A 15,924-nucleotide genomic window follows, 5' to 3' on the forward strand; every position below is an offset into this window, starting at 1 on the left:
GAGCAAGTTAACGCACCAGAAGAACAAGAATAACAAGAAATAACGATAATAACAACAATAACTATAAAAATTGCAAGCCCCCGCACAACACCGCGTCTTTTCAACGGTTATATCATGAGTAAATTATTTAAGATTAAAATTACACACTAAATATTTTAAATATTTTGTCAGAAATCGGAAATTTAGATTTTTTATACACTTTTAGAAAACATTTATTAATTTATCTAGTCTAAGAAATTTTTTTAAACTCTTAATTAAAATATTCACTAATTTATAATTATTTATTTTATTTGTTAAATTTTTTCATAAAGAATAAAAATTAATGTTTTTTTTTTCTTCTGTTTCAGGTGAGTTAACTTTTTAAAATTATTGCCGTTACACACTCAGATGGTGAGCAATATTTTTACTAAAAGAAAAAAACATTTACAAATTCATAACAAAATTAACTAAAAATTATTAGAACTTTTTAAATAACTCAGACAGTCTTAAAAAAAATTACATGCATGATTTCACTAACAAATCACTCCTTTAAAGATTTATTAACTGTTAATAAATTTTAATTGATAAATTATTCAACAACTACTGATAAAAATTTATCATTAAATTATATAATGTTAAAAATTGAGTTAATAAATACTAACAAATCTTTAAATAATTTCTTGCTATTTAGAATTTATAATAGTAATAATAATGGTGATGTAATTGAATATTTAAAGACAATTGACCAGATAAAGAATAGAGGTACTGTAGAGTAACTGAGCACTTAACTGGTGATGTGATTGGAGTGTATGAATAAGACCGCGAATGTTAAAAAAAAAAAAAAAATAGCAGGAACTGACAAAAAACGTACGACACTAAGTGTCGCCGGTTGTAATGTGTCGTTTGGGTGTCGGTGACCCTAGAGTCTGAAAAAGACAAATAATGTACACTAAAAGTGATGTGTTACGTCGAATGTTCTGGTCGTGGTTGTCGTCATCGACGTCGCGGTATCGTCGTGCGTCTTATTAATGATTTCGTGAAAAAGAGTCCATGGAGCATCATCAGCGGCAGAAAGAGCAAGCCCGTGACGATCTATGGGGCCGGTGGCCTCGATCATCACCCCATCAAAACATTCCAACCCGACTAATAACCTCTAACTAGATTCTCCATTATTTCTTTCTGCATTCCCGACAATATCACCAGATGGATTTTTATTATTGCCCGTCTTATTTCTTATTCCATCAGTTCAGAGCTCAAATTTACTCTTGCTTCGCATCCTCCGCCATACACCTATACAATACCTTTCTACGGGGTTTCGTTGTTTGTGGAAATTACTTAATACATTTGTTTCTGCCTCTTCTCAACGTCAATTACTATTATGGTCACTTAAAGCCTCCGCAAGCTCAACTTGTAATATTAACATTCAATAAAAAAAACAATAATTTATCTATTATTATCATTATTTTTGCCTAAATATGAAAAATACAAAAAAAAATGATGAGATCTTTTTTGTAGGAAATTCAATTCTCTATAAAAGAAAGATCAATTTTTTCATATCTTCAATATTTTCGCAAAAATATTTATATAAAAACGAAAAATAAAAAAAGTTTATCATTTTTATTATTATTATCATTATTCCGAGCGAAATATTGAAGATATGAAAAAATGATAAAAAAACAATTTTTATAGGAAATTAAATTCTCTATACAAAAGGTCTTACACAGAAAAAAAGGTTCACTTGAGCCAAGAAAATATTTTTCTTTCTAATTATTTTCTTGAGCGAAAATAAAATTTTTTTTTGATATAAGAAATTTTACTTATTCCAACTAAATTAATTCTCTTGCTTTAAGAAATACGTATCTTGATCCAAGAAAATTTACTTAAGTCAAGAAAATCTTGTTGTTTTGAGAAAATTCAGCCTCTTGCTCCAAAAAATTTAGTTCTTGATAGAAGTAAATTTTCTTGTCTTGAGAAAATTTCTCTTGCTCCAAAAAATTAAATATCTCGATAGAAGTAAATTTTCATTGATATTTTTATTAATTAGAATGTCAAATGAAAAGATCAAATAATATTGAATCATTTTTTTTTCATTCAATAAGTACAATTGCACGCTAAAATAATATAAAATGGGTATCAAATATTCAAGAGAAAAATTTTTACAAGGTGAGAAAACTTTTTTCTCAGCTGAAGAAGTATGTGGCGTTGCTTCCCTAAAGTATCTAAAAATTTTGATCAAATACAAAAATTTATTGTATCAAGTATTTATGATAATTTGAATTAAAAAAAATTACTTCCACCAAGAATAGAATTTCAAGAAAAATTTTTACTTCGGCCAACACAACTTTGGTCTTTTTTCAGGCATCTGAAAATTTTCTTGAGCCAAGAATTTTGTTCTTCAGTCAAAAAATTTTTCTTTCTGTGTAATCAATTTTTTCATAATTTTGATTTTTTAGACAAAATATCACTATAAAAAAAAATCCAAAAAACATCATTATTATAACAATAATAAACCCGCAAAAGTTTAAAAATAAAAGCAATAAAACAAGCGGTAGGTTGATTTGATGCAAAGTAGCATTCGCCTAAAGGTTAAACCTCTTCCGAAACAATTAAAAAGTATTAATATGCAGGCACCCGAGAGTTATAGCTGCCTAGAGGAAATTCTTCAGCAAGGAGGAGCGATCTATCTACCTCCACCAGAACGGCTGCCTATCGAACGAGAACGAGTTTAAGTTATAGTTGAATCTACACCCTAGCAATCTCCCTCCTCCAGAAAGTCCGACCCGTCTCCCGACGTGTATAAATTCCAATTTATTAGTTCGAGCATATTAATTACGCCGCGACGCGTTTGTGGGTAATAGCGCCGCGGGATTGCCAGCTACCAGCTCCGGAGATACCACTAACCGGCATAGCAGGTGCACTTCACCCTCTTCTCCAGAATTTGTTTGCTTGGGCTTCTATCTGCAATAAGTATAGAGATGTTACGTCGAATTTACTCACATCTCGCCCTCTGCAATCAACCAGGCCCGATAAAGTAATTATTTTCTCAAAAATAATTATTATCATATCATTAAATCTACAAAAATAAAATAGATATTTTTTAAAAAATTCTTATCCATACGTACTATTTACGTATAATACACTCTGTAGACTCGAGGAGGATTTAACCCAAGCGACAAAGTGGCGTTAAATGATTAATTAAGAGATGCCAGGACGCTTAACGTGATTTACGTAGTTTAATCACGCACGCAATAGCAAGGGCCGCCAGTACACTGCCAGCAATCCTCTCTATCTTTCTCAGTACCTCGGTACTCCGGATAGTTAATCTGTTTCACGCTGAAAGAAGAGAGAAGAGACTCATCCATACTACTATTATATACAGTCTATACTAACTATCATAGTAATAGTAACAGTGAGCGTCGATGCGACTCGACACCGGACATACATCATGTACCGAATAAATTACGTCACTCTGCCCGGTTTCCTTCACCAGCGTACTAGTTTCAGCTCAGATTTATTCAAATACATGAATAATCACTTCCGTATGACGTTTGCTCGCATTTAAAAGGTGCACAAAAAAAAAAATTACTTGAATTAAGTAAATAATTTTTAAGAACATCTTCTTGATTTAAATAGAAAAATTCTTAAGCTAAAAAATTCTTTTTGGGTTTAGTAAATTTTACTTGATTCAAAAATTTTTCGTCTTGATTCAAGTTAATTTTTTTTCTATGTGGATAGTTGGAAAGTTTAATAAAAATTATAAGTCGGGGTGAAAAAGTATCCGAGTAAAAAATTATAAATTTAATTTAAAAAAAAATTCGTTAAAATACTTGAGATTTTATTTTATTTTAAATTATAATTTTTGAAAAGTATTTTTTAAAATAAATTCTTTGAATTTATTAATTTTTTAATAAAAAATTATCAACATCCTTTATAATAAATAAACAGACGAAAAAATTCATTTGAATTAAAAAAAAATTCGAGTAATTTTTCAATAAAGAAAATACATTCTTAATAATATTAAAAGGATGCAAAAAAAATTTAATATCTCAGAAATTGCCTGGAGGAAGGCCCAAGTTGTGTTGGCCGAAGTAAAAATTTTTCTTGAAATTCTATTCTTGGTGGAAGTAATTTTTTCTTAATTCAAATTATCATAAATACTTGATACAATAAATTTTTATATTAGATCAAAATTTTTAGATACTTTAGGGAAACACCGCCACCTACTTCAGTTGAGAAAAAAATTTTCTCATCTTGAAAAAATTTTTCTCCTGAATATTTGATACCCATTTTATATTATTTTAGCGTGCGGTACATATTGAATGAAAAAAAATGATTTATTATTATATGATCTTCAAATTTGATATGTTAATCAATAAAAATATTAATGAAAATTTACTTTTATCGAGTCATTTAATTTTTTGGAGCAAGAGAGAAATTTTCTCAAGACAAGAAAATTTACTTTTATCAAGAACTAAATTTTTTGGAGCAAGAGGCTGAATTTTCTCAAAACAAGAAGATTTTCTTGACTTAAATAAATTTTCTTGGATCAAGATACGTATTTTTTAAAGCAAGAGAATTAATTTTGTTGGAATAAGTGAAATTTCTTGTGTCATAAAAAAATTTTTTTTCGCTCAAGAAAATAATTGGGGAGAAAAATATTTTCTTTGCTCAAGTAAACCTTTTTTTCTGTGTAGGAATATTTTGGTTCAGAGCGAATCCGGGGAAGTTCAGAGTAAGCATAGATATAGGTATTTTCTTGAGCTCCTCCTGGGATAGGAAAAGGACTAGGGACTTGTTGGCGGTGGCGCGATATATTACCCGTATGCCTCTTGGGCGAAGGAATGGAAGACAGAATGAGACCCGAAGAATAGAAGAGTCCATTCTGGACGGCGAACAACGTGGAGAGAAAAGCAAGCTCTTACTGTACTAGAGCAGCGAAGAGCCGGTGCCAGAGAAGAGAGAAGAGAGCAGGGTAGAGGCATGAGCCATCCAGGAGGATCTCAGCGTCAATTAAGCAAGAGTTGCGAGACAGGCTTAGGACATATACTCGCGCAATCTCCATTTACCTCGGCGTGCCGAGAGTTTAAAGAGTTGATTTCGAGCCAGAACCAAGAAATGTCCTCTGCCTCTTTCTTATTCAGTATTTGTTGTCCAATCTCCTCTACTTGCTCTATTCCTCATCCTCATGCAGCTTCACTTATTCACAGAGAGTTACTTACAGTTCACCCAACAGCAACAGCAAGATCTCAGAGCAACGTTTTGTTGATCTACTCTTACTTTTTTAAAAACCAGATTTGCTACAATGTACGAGCCACTTCCTCTTTATTTCCAAATTACGAGCGTCCATGTGTATGTATGTCTATGTGTATGATATTATATACATACAAGACATGGATTTATCTGCACGGGTGGTCTTGCTATTTATATTACATATCGCGTATCTACACATCTTTTATTTCTCTCCACCCTGAGTCATTAACACTCCTATCACTAATCTCGAGCTATCATATCGTGTATTTTCCGGTGGATGATTATCAACGCTGCCAGTACACCAAACTAACTAGCAACTAGTAACTACAACATCAACATCAACATCCGTTTATTAATTTTAGATCGCTCATCATTTTCCGTCATGTTTTAATAGAAGCCCATAAAAAAAAAATTTTATTCTTTCGAATCAATTTTTTTTTCTGCACAGTAAAAAATTTTTCGTCAAATTTAACACAAATATTTGTGTTACTGACTGTTTTTACACAAACTAATGTTAATTCAACATTCTAGTGTTTTAAATCAACACATGAAAATGTGAAATTCTACACACTAGAGTGCAATCTTCAACACAAAAATTTTTACACTTTACACAATGACGAAAAATTTTTTACTGTGTGTGAGATTTTTTTGTAAATTTATTGACACGCGGGGATGTAACTTTGAACATTCTAAATTTATAAAAAAATAACAATCTAATCAACTCTTTGGCCTAAAAACCTTGTGGAGGATGCAAAAACAATTGTATTGGTATATGATAATCATTAGAAATAAATTTATCGAGAATTTTAAGGCCTAAAATCTTCTGAGATCTAAAACGCGAGGATGTAATTTTGAAAATTCCAAATTTCTAAAAAAATAATAAACTAATCAACTGTTTGGTCTAAAAACCTTGTAGAGGGTACAAAAACAATTGAATTGATATATAATAATCATTAGAAATAAATTTATCGAGAGTTTTAAAGCCTAAAATCTTCTGAGAACTAAAACGCGAGGATGTAATTTTGAAAATTCCAAATTTCTAAAAAAATAATAAACTAATCAACTGTTTGGTCTAAAACCCTTGTAGAGGGTGCAAAAACAATTGAATTGATATATAATAATCATTAGAAATAAATTTATCGGGAGATTTAAAGCCTATTATCCCTTTAGCTAAGTATCGAAATTCTCGATACCGAAAAAATAGATGTACCTGAAATTCCGAACGTTCGTAAAAAAATAGACCCTGATTTCTTATTCGTTTAGAATTTAAGCGAGCGCGCAATTACATTTTTAGTGTTTTATAAAGATTGATTTTAATTCTTATAAAGGATCTTTAATTAGAAAATTCAGAAAAATTATTGTAATAAAAGATATTGTCTACATAGTTATTAATTAAAAAAAAAAATATTTATGTTGATAAAACGACAGATTGAAAAAAAAAAATCATTAACTTTAAATGAAAATTTGATGAATTTTTAAAATATTTAGTAAAGATAATAATTCTTCCATGTCTCGCTTTTCACACGAATTTCAACAACAGCTTTTGCCCCGTCATCAGGCCATTCATACCTAACTAACTCATAATATACGACCGAGAACGAGAAAATGTAATATGAAGAAGGTGATTCATTTGAATGATCTTTGCGTTACACAATAGCTTGTTTTTTCCCGACCTCGACTTTTACTTCAGCCTTGAGATACTTTCAAACACGCGATTACTCCTCAGACGGTTCTTGCTAGCTTAATTACTATCTCAAATTGGGTTGTGGTCTACGACTATTTCCACGATGGCTTAATCCTCTCTCATCACTCTTACTTTCGGGGCTCTATAGATCAAAGTCTCGAGCCTCTCTGAGTCTTCTTTGTAGACCTGCTGGGTTTGAAAGGACCGTTCTTATTGAACGGCAATAAATCTTCCGGAAAGTCAGACAATGGGGAAAATTGCTGTGAGCAATGGAAAAGGTATTTTAGACAGGTGAATCACTGGAATTCTTGCTAAAAAAATTTTCGGGCCGTTAGTTTTCGAGTAACTATATTCGGAGTTACTTCAACTATAGGTAGTTTTAATTTTTAGTTTGTGCAGTGGTTGTATATTGAATATTTTAATTACAAAATTATGGATAAAAATTTTTTACACCCATGAAAATAATTAATATTAAAAATAAATTTTGAAGTGTATAAAAATTTTTTTTAAATTTATTTCAAGCTATATAACAGATCTAGTTATGAAAAATATCATATTGTTTAAAATATATTTTAATTATGGTTAAAATATAAATAATATTTACGAAAATTGGCCAACAGTAAGTTATTAAAAAAAAAAGTTTATGTTTTATTCATTTATTTTTAATAAATTTTTTTTTATGCCGATAATTTATTGAAATAATATTTAATCAAAAATTTCAATTCAAAAAAAAAATCTGAAAATTAATCGGTTAATCTAAAACTTAACTAAAAACAAATAATTTATCTCAAATGTAAACTTTTTCTATTCATATCTAAAATCGCATGAGTCATCGGCGATTAAATTTGTCTTGAGCAAACTATTTGCAAAAACTAGAAAGATAATTTTTATTAACACAGATAAGTGAGAGATAAAATTCCCTAATCCGAAAAATATGAAATATTAAATAAAATATAATATATCATCAAGATTTTTCAATGAAATAAAATCTTGTGGAGTCGTTCAGCGTGAACGAAATTTCCGGGAGTATTTGTCATTGCGATGCGGAGATACATAGCAACCGAGAGATTGGTTAAAAAGCAACTACAACCGAGTATATAATATGAGCGAGTAAATAGTGAAGAGCAAGAAGTATGAAAGAAGTAAAGTTAAAGGACTGAAATGCAAGCCAAAGGAACGATGCAAGAATTGCAGGATAGAAGAGAGCATTTACACTGCATCAAGTTACCTTCCTGGATTCATTCACTGGAGAGCCTTCAGTTCAGAATCAACTTTCATGAGTATGAGTACTCGTACTTGTAGAAGGTAGAAGGCAGACCGATACGATTTAACATTAAACAACTAAATCTTGCTCAATTCACTTCCGTTCTCATAGAGTTGGGTTTATTTATCGGTTTTATCTCGACTACACGGGTAGGATTCGATTCGATTGGATAGGAAAGTACTTTTATTTATAAATTAAAGCATTTAATTATTGAGCTGTGGTGTGGTAAGGGGTAAGGTCACTAAACCCGTTAAGCAAGTGTCATTATCACCCATCATTGCTATGCATAATCTCGCATGCTCAGTGCCTGTTAGCCCAACGACAAGATGCCTATACCGCAATTGATTATTATATGCATATCCAACTATTTATTCTATATCCGAGGTTAAATACTGTATTACATACATACCTGGTATTAAACTATCAATGATGATATTAATCGGGTACTTATTCAGACCAGATACATATTTTTCATTTATTTACACTTATGGGCTTTATTTTAGAGAGAGAATGCCATTTTTTTATTATTTCATTTTTTGCAAGGAGGAAAAATTTGGGATTTTTATTTTGAGTAAAATTATTAAAAAATTATAAATTATTTTTTAACTTTAATTTGCTAAAAAAAATGTTAATTTAGAAATCATAATAAATTTTAATGCAAAAATTGAGAAGAATCTAAATAAAAAAAGTCAAATTTTAATTTTTAATCAAATATTATAGGAAATATTATACCAGACACAGAAAAAAAGTTTCACTTGAGCCAAGAAAATATTTTTCTTCTTAATTATTTTCTTAAGCGAAAAAAAAATTTTTTTTTACACAAGAAATTTCACTTATTCCAACAAAATTAATTCTCTTGCTTTAAGAAATACGTATCTTGATCCAAGAAAATTTATTTAAGTCAAGAAAATCTTGTTGTTTTGAGAAAATTCAGCCTCTTGCTCCAAAAAATGAAATGTCTCGATAGAAGTAAATTTTCATTAATATTTTTATAGATTAATATATCAAATGGGAAGATCAAGTAATATTGAATCATTTTTTTTCATTCAATACGTATAATTGCACGCTAAAATAATATAAAATGGGTATCAAATATTCAAGAGAAAAATTTTCTCAAGGTGAGAAAATTTTTTTCTCAGCTGAAGTAGGTGGCGTTGCTTCCATAAAGTATCTAAAAATCTTGATCAAATATAAAAATTTATTGTATCAAGTATTTATAATAATTTGAATTAAGAAAAAATTACTTCCACCAAGAATAGAATTTCAAGAAAAATTTTTACTTCGGCCAACACAACTTTGGTCTTTCTTCAGGCACCTGAAAATTTTCTTGAGCTAAGAATTTTGTTCTCCGGTCAAGAAATTTTTCTTTCTGTGGACAAAAAAAGATCATAGATTATTTTTGTAAATATTTAAACATAAATTTTTTAAACCGAAATTAAAAAATCATAATAAAATTTTAATAAAAATAAAACTACACAATTCCTAAACAAAAACAAAGCATGTTTGTCGAGCTGAATCACCTGAATAATAACATATAACATAAAAGAATGTAGAGGCGAAATAAATGAAATACCTAAAAAAAAAAAGTATAACAACAACAGTAATAAAATAACAATTCCAAAAAAATATCCTTAAAGAGGAAGTTAAATAAACCGGTTTCAATTGATTTTAAAATATTAAAAGATTCGTCATTCACACTATATACTATGTACCATTGGCTGTTGGACTCCGGAGTCGCGGTCGGTGTGAGACCAGATAGGAATTAACGTGTGTGGTGGTCATGGAAGTATGTAAGGTGGTTACAGCAATTATTTGTCACGCACTCTGCTCGTATGCTCGTACAGAGAAAATTTTCGTGCCGGGGATCGAGCAAATGGAATGGCGGCTGAAGAGTATGAAGATGAGCTGGATGCTGGAAGCGTGAGAGCAGGAGAATACAGAATACGGGAGAGAAATCCGCAGCTGGGAGCGATTTAACGCACCACATTAGACACGCTGTCGGCTAGTTTAGATACGCGGCTCCATATCCACTCACACTTTGCTCAGGATAGGCTAGGATAGAATTGCCTTGCTCAAGACTCAAGAGTTAAGTCTCGAGAGTCCACCCGGAATAAAATAGATAGAACAAGACTGGATCGTATACTTCTGGTTTGGCTGGAGGCTGATGCTCCTTGCTCTAAACTCTATACTCCATGCTCCCTGCTCTATGCCTCGAGGAGATTCCACCAGAATCCCTCGAGCGTTAAGAGAAAAATTCAGCAGTCTTGGAAGTTGTTGCTGTAGATCCAATCAGAGCCTAAGCTCCCATCCGAGATCCAAAGAATCGACTAGAACAAACTCTCCTCTTATAGTTGTATGCCATAATACATATTCTGTCCTTGATCCGCGATTGACGATCAACCACGTGCTCAAGACTAAGACCAACACTAGAGAGGCTTAAACCCACGCTGAATAGCTACGGTGATGTCTGAGTAATGCCAGAGGGAATACGAGTAGGCGTCAGATATCGAGGATGGCGCCATAGCCGACCTAGTATAGAATATACACCACAATCCACCATCCACCGTCGTTTAAACTTTATCATTAAATCACACCACACATCATCACCATTATAAACAAACTGGATCGTCCATTTATTGATAAAATTAACTAGGCTGCTACATCGCCAGACCGAGTTTGTTCATTGATAAAAGGATGAATTTTGCAATATTTAACCTCGTTTTTTTTCATAATGAAGAAAAAAAATTATTTGAATTTTTTTTCTGCAGAAACTTTGAGAAAAATTGAAGGAATTCAAAAATTGGTGCAAAAAAGCCTTTTTGAAAATCTTTAAATTGAATCGTTTATTTGAGAAACCCCATAAGTCATATTTTTTTCGAAATCGGGTTTATTGCATTTTTCGGTTCTCTGAATTTCCCCTCACTTATACCAGCACCAAAAAATATTAAATCCGTGTTCAAGACCTAATCAATCGGTCGATATAAATCTCGTTCAGTTGAAAAACCCCATAAGTCAGTGACTTATGGGGTTTTTCGAATAAACATTCAATTTTAAAATTCCAAACATAAATTTCCTTTTGTTTTTTCTTTTTCAAAAAAACTTCTTCTGAGTAGAAAAATTCATTTCAATGCAAAATACTTAAATTTTAATCATTTTAGCAGTATGGGGTTAAAAAAATAAAATAAAATTATTGTTTTATTGTTTGGTGTAATTTTATTGACTTTAATTTAAAAATGATTGATTATTAGATAATTAGAAACTAAATTTACTGTTAAATACTCGAATTTTAATGAGTTTTACAATATCCGCTTGATGGATTAAAATTAAAAATATGTTGTTTTATTGTTCACTCTGATTTAACTGATTTTAATTCTGAAATTAATGATAATCAAATAAAAATATATTGAATTTACTGTTAAATACTTTGATTTCAATAATTTCTGCAATTTCAGTTTTATAAAGTTAGATTGTGATAAATTAAAATGTTGTTTTATTGTTGACTCTCAGTTTACTAATTAGAAATTAAAAATAGATGATTTATTATAATTTTCGTTAATTGTAGTTCCAATACATATTTTGTACTTTATTTTAAAAATATAATAAATGATTGACGGAGAAAAATGAATAAATTAATGATTTTATTACTATTTTGTTCGTTTTGATGAGAAACCCCATAAGTCAATCAACTTCAAATCATTATTATGAATAGTAGTGATTAATAATTAAATTTTTTCATGCTCGAATATTTTTTCGAGATACTAACATTATTATTATTCGTCATTGGTTCATGATGTTAATGCAAATTTTAACCGAGAAAAATATTTTTTGCTTCTCCTGAAAAATTTAGTATTTTTGACTTATGGGGTTTCTCAAATAAACGATTTAATTGTGACATCTTTTGAACGCGTAGTTTGATTTTGATTTTTTTGACGGCATTCAACGCAACTTTTCAAGCAAAAAAAGTCTATGAGATTTTGAGTAAATTGAATGAAGAATTTTGAAGTTATCTTCAAAAAACTTGAATTTTAAAAATATCAATCAGGAAATTAAAATAAAAATTCTTGAATCTTGTCAACAAATAAAAAATAAAATCAAGGATTGAAAATCGAAATAAAAAAGAAACCTTGAAGAAATATTGAACAACCTATTTCCTTTCAATTAAATCAGATAATATTTAATATAAATATACACCTGACTAATAAATCATGAATTTACTTAATTGCTATTACACTTCTTCAGATACGTAATCAATGTCATAATAATAAATAAATAAAAAAAAAGGATGAGTGGGAAGGAAAACAGGAGCTCATAAAAGGTTAGGTATTTCCATAAATACATATTAATGACCAGATTGATAATATTTACAATTTACAATTTGAAATTAGCAATTGACATATCAGAATCTGTGTGAGTGACTTGACTCAGTACAGTATATCGAACCAAAAACGAAGCACACGGGTCATTTTCTCAGCAGAGTTTCTGTTTGATAAACCTTAAAGATAACTGCGGGCGTTCTTTAGTTGACGTGACGAACACAAAGTGCCAAGGCGATATGTTGCATGGTTATAATAACTCAAGTTTCCGGATCCTGTCGAGAAGTCATCGAACCCCGCAATATAATATAATATAACATAATATAATATAATGTGTGTAGTAAATCAGTATCACGTGTGTAAGTGTGTCTGGATGCCTAGAAGACCTAACCGATAGTTTAGCTTTATTTTATTAGATTATTTCCAGAACAACTTGTAGTTCCTACACCCGGAGTGACGGGAACAAGAACGGATCGGTTTAGCATACGTAATGTCACAAGTCATGAGGATTAGACCGATTGATTCTCGAATATATCCTGGTACAGAAAGTCTTCAAAAATTAAAATATTGGCTCTAAGTCATTTTATCCATTGTAATAAAATCCAAAGGAAAAATATCCAGTAAATATATCCAATGGGAACAATATCTAATTGAATAATGTCTAATAAACAGAAAAAAAGGTTCACTTGAGCCAAGAAAATATTTTTCTTCCTAATTATTTTCTTGAGTGAAAAAAAATTTTTTTTTTTCGATTCAAGAAATTTCACTTATTCCAACTAAATTAATTCTCTTGTTTTAAAAAATACGTATCTTGATCCAAGAAAATTTATTCAAGTCAAGAAAATCTTGTTTTGACAAAATTCAGCCTCTTGTTTCAAAAAATTTAGTTCTTGATAGAAGTAAATTTTCTTATCTTGAGAAAATTTCTCTCTTGCTCCAAAAAATTAAATATTTCGATAGAAGTAAATTTTCATTAATATTTTTATTGATTAACATGTCAAATGGGAAGATCAAATAATATTGAATCATTTTTTTTTTCATTCAATACGTATAATTGCACGCTAAAATAATATAAAATGGATCTCAAATATTCAAGAGTAAAATTTTCTCAAGGTGAGAAAATTTTTTTCCTCGCTGAAGTAGGTGGCGCTGCTTCTCTAAAGTATCTACAAATCTTGATCAAATATAAAAATTTATTGTATCAAGTATTTATAATAATTTGAATTAAGTAAAAATTACTTCCACCAAGAATAGAATTTCAAGAAAAATTTTTACTTCGGCCAACACAACTTTGGTCTTTCTTCAGGCACCTGAAAATTTTCTTAAGCCAAGAATTTTGTTCTCCAGTCAAGAAATTTTTCTTTCTGTGTAATTGAATAATGTCCAATAGTAAAAAAATCCAATGCAAATATATCCAATCAAAAATTATTTATTAATAATATTTTAATATCTAATTAATATAATAGTATTAAATAAATTTAATATAATTTTAATAATTATTATATTGGGCATTATTGCCTTGGATTTTTTGACCGGTTACCACAATATCAAAAATTAATTTGAAAAAGACTAAACCGAAGTCAATGACCATGCAGCAGAGCAACATAATAGCAAACCAGATTAATGTAATGATAAAAAAAATGTTATTGCAAAATGACAGCGAGGTTCAACACAATACAGAACATTTAGCAGAAATAACATTGAATTGATTCCCCAGAGGACGAGAGAGCATGAGGATGTTACAGTAATTCTGTAACTGCTTAAGAGCAGTCTGTAGTGTACCAACGTACTGCTGCAATACTCGATCAGTATAAGAGTCCTCACATAGAGACAGTGTGTAGCACAGAGGAAAGGGGGAAACGTGTCGTACGGGTTGTTGGTCGTTGGTTGTTCCAAGTCGCTCGAACAGTACTACCTGATACTCCATGAGACTGAGGGGCACGAGTCTGATCTCTACCGACTGGTGTGTCTGACGTGCGAGTAAGAAAGAGATCCAGATTGTAAAAACAAATAAAAGAGCAGCCAGACACATAGGACACATTCTACTCCTCCTTCTCTTGGCTTATTTTTCCAGTTTGGTTCTTTTTGTTCCTGGGTAGCACAAGACACTCTTATGCCTTATTGCAGATTGCCGGGGCAGAGTACCAGGGCATCCAGCTGTACCTTCGCCGCATTGCAGAAAACGCTTTACTGACCTCTACCTCCGCACAACTCTATATCTCCAAGCCTGCAAGACACAACCACTTACGTCACGCATTTCCGTTAGCTTCCCGATCTATCGTTGCTTTTTCCAGGTTTGTTTTTTACTTTTCCGAGATAAAAACCGCATTGTTGGATTTGTTAAGCTGCTGGCTCGGATATTTTTTGTCCCTGATTCTCAGACGTTAAACTCAGGAAATCCACGGTCATATTTTGCTTATGTAATTTGTACTATTAATCAATTAAATTGCAGTCCAATTTTTTCTACAATTCAAAATATTTTTCTTCCTAATTATTTTCTTAAGCGAAAAAAAAATTTTTTTTTTGACACAAGAAATTTCACTTATTCCAACAAAATTAATTCTCTTACTTTAAAAAATACGTATCTTGATCCAAGAAAATTTATTCAAGTCAAGAAAATCTTGTTTTGACAAAATTCAGCCTCTTGCTCCAAAAAGTTTAGTTCTTGATAGAAGTAAATTCTCTTGTCTCGAGAAAATTTCTCTTTTGCTCCAAAAAAATTAAATATCTCGATAGAAGTAAATTTTCATTAATATTTTTATTGATTAAAATGTCAAATGAGAAGATCAAATAATATTGAATCATTTTTTTTCATTCAAAATGTATAATTGCACGCTAAAATAATATAAAATGGGTATCAAATATTCAAGAGAAAAATTTTTTCAAGGTGAGAAAATTTTTTTCTCAGCTGAAGTAAGTGGCGCTGCTTCCCTAAAGTATCTAAAAATCTTGATCAAATATAAAAATTTATTGTATCAAGTATTTATGATAATTTGAATTAACCCTTCGTAGGTCACATAATGAACGCGGCGCCGCCTTTTTTGCATTTTTTTTTTTTCTCGAAATTGAGTTCATTAATTATTTTGAAAAAAATTAAGTGCATTCCTTTAACTTTTTTGAAAATTGTGACGTTATTAATAAGCATAATGATAAGTACAAAGTAATTTAAAAAAGTAATGTTCAGAACCGGGCGGCGCTATGCCGCCCGGTGCGAGTGAGCCTCCGGGATATTTTATAACTGCTCTGTTGCTAAATGTCGTTACCGCCACTATTTCAGTCTGTTTTACCGCATGTGAGGTACAAAAATAAAATAACGGTTGATGTTAGTTTTTAATGTTTATATTATAACTTATGTGATTTGTTTAAAATAATGTAATAATTACACTCGTATTCAATATTATTTATATAAAAACAATAATAAAAATACAATTGAT

The 15,924-nt window shown here is 30.5% G+C and overlaps 1 protein-coding gene across 8 annotated transcripts in view; it reads left to right on the top strand.

Moving 5' to 3' along the window:
• The window catches only part of LOC123259381, an 80,399-nt gene that overhangs the window by 53,517 nt on the left and 10,958 nt on the right, over positions 1-15,924 (top strand). The gene's annotated exons all lie outside the window — the stretch shown is intronic.

The sequence above is a fragment of the Cotesia glomerata genome, linkage group LG2 (genome assembly GCF_020080835.1).
Source record: "Cotesia glomerata isolate CgM1 linkage group LG2, MPM_Cglom_v2.3, whole genome shotgun sequence".
In the NCBI taxonomy this organism is placed as follows: domain Eukaryota; kingdom Metazoa; phylum Arthropoda; class Insecta; order Hymenoptera; family Braconidae; genus Cotesia; species Cotesia glomerata.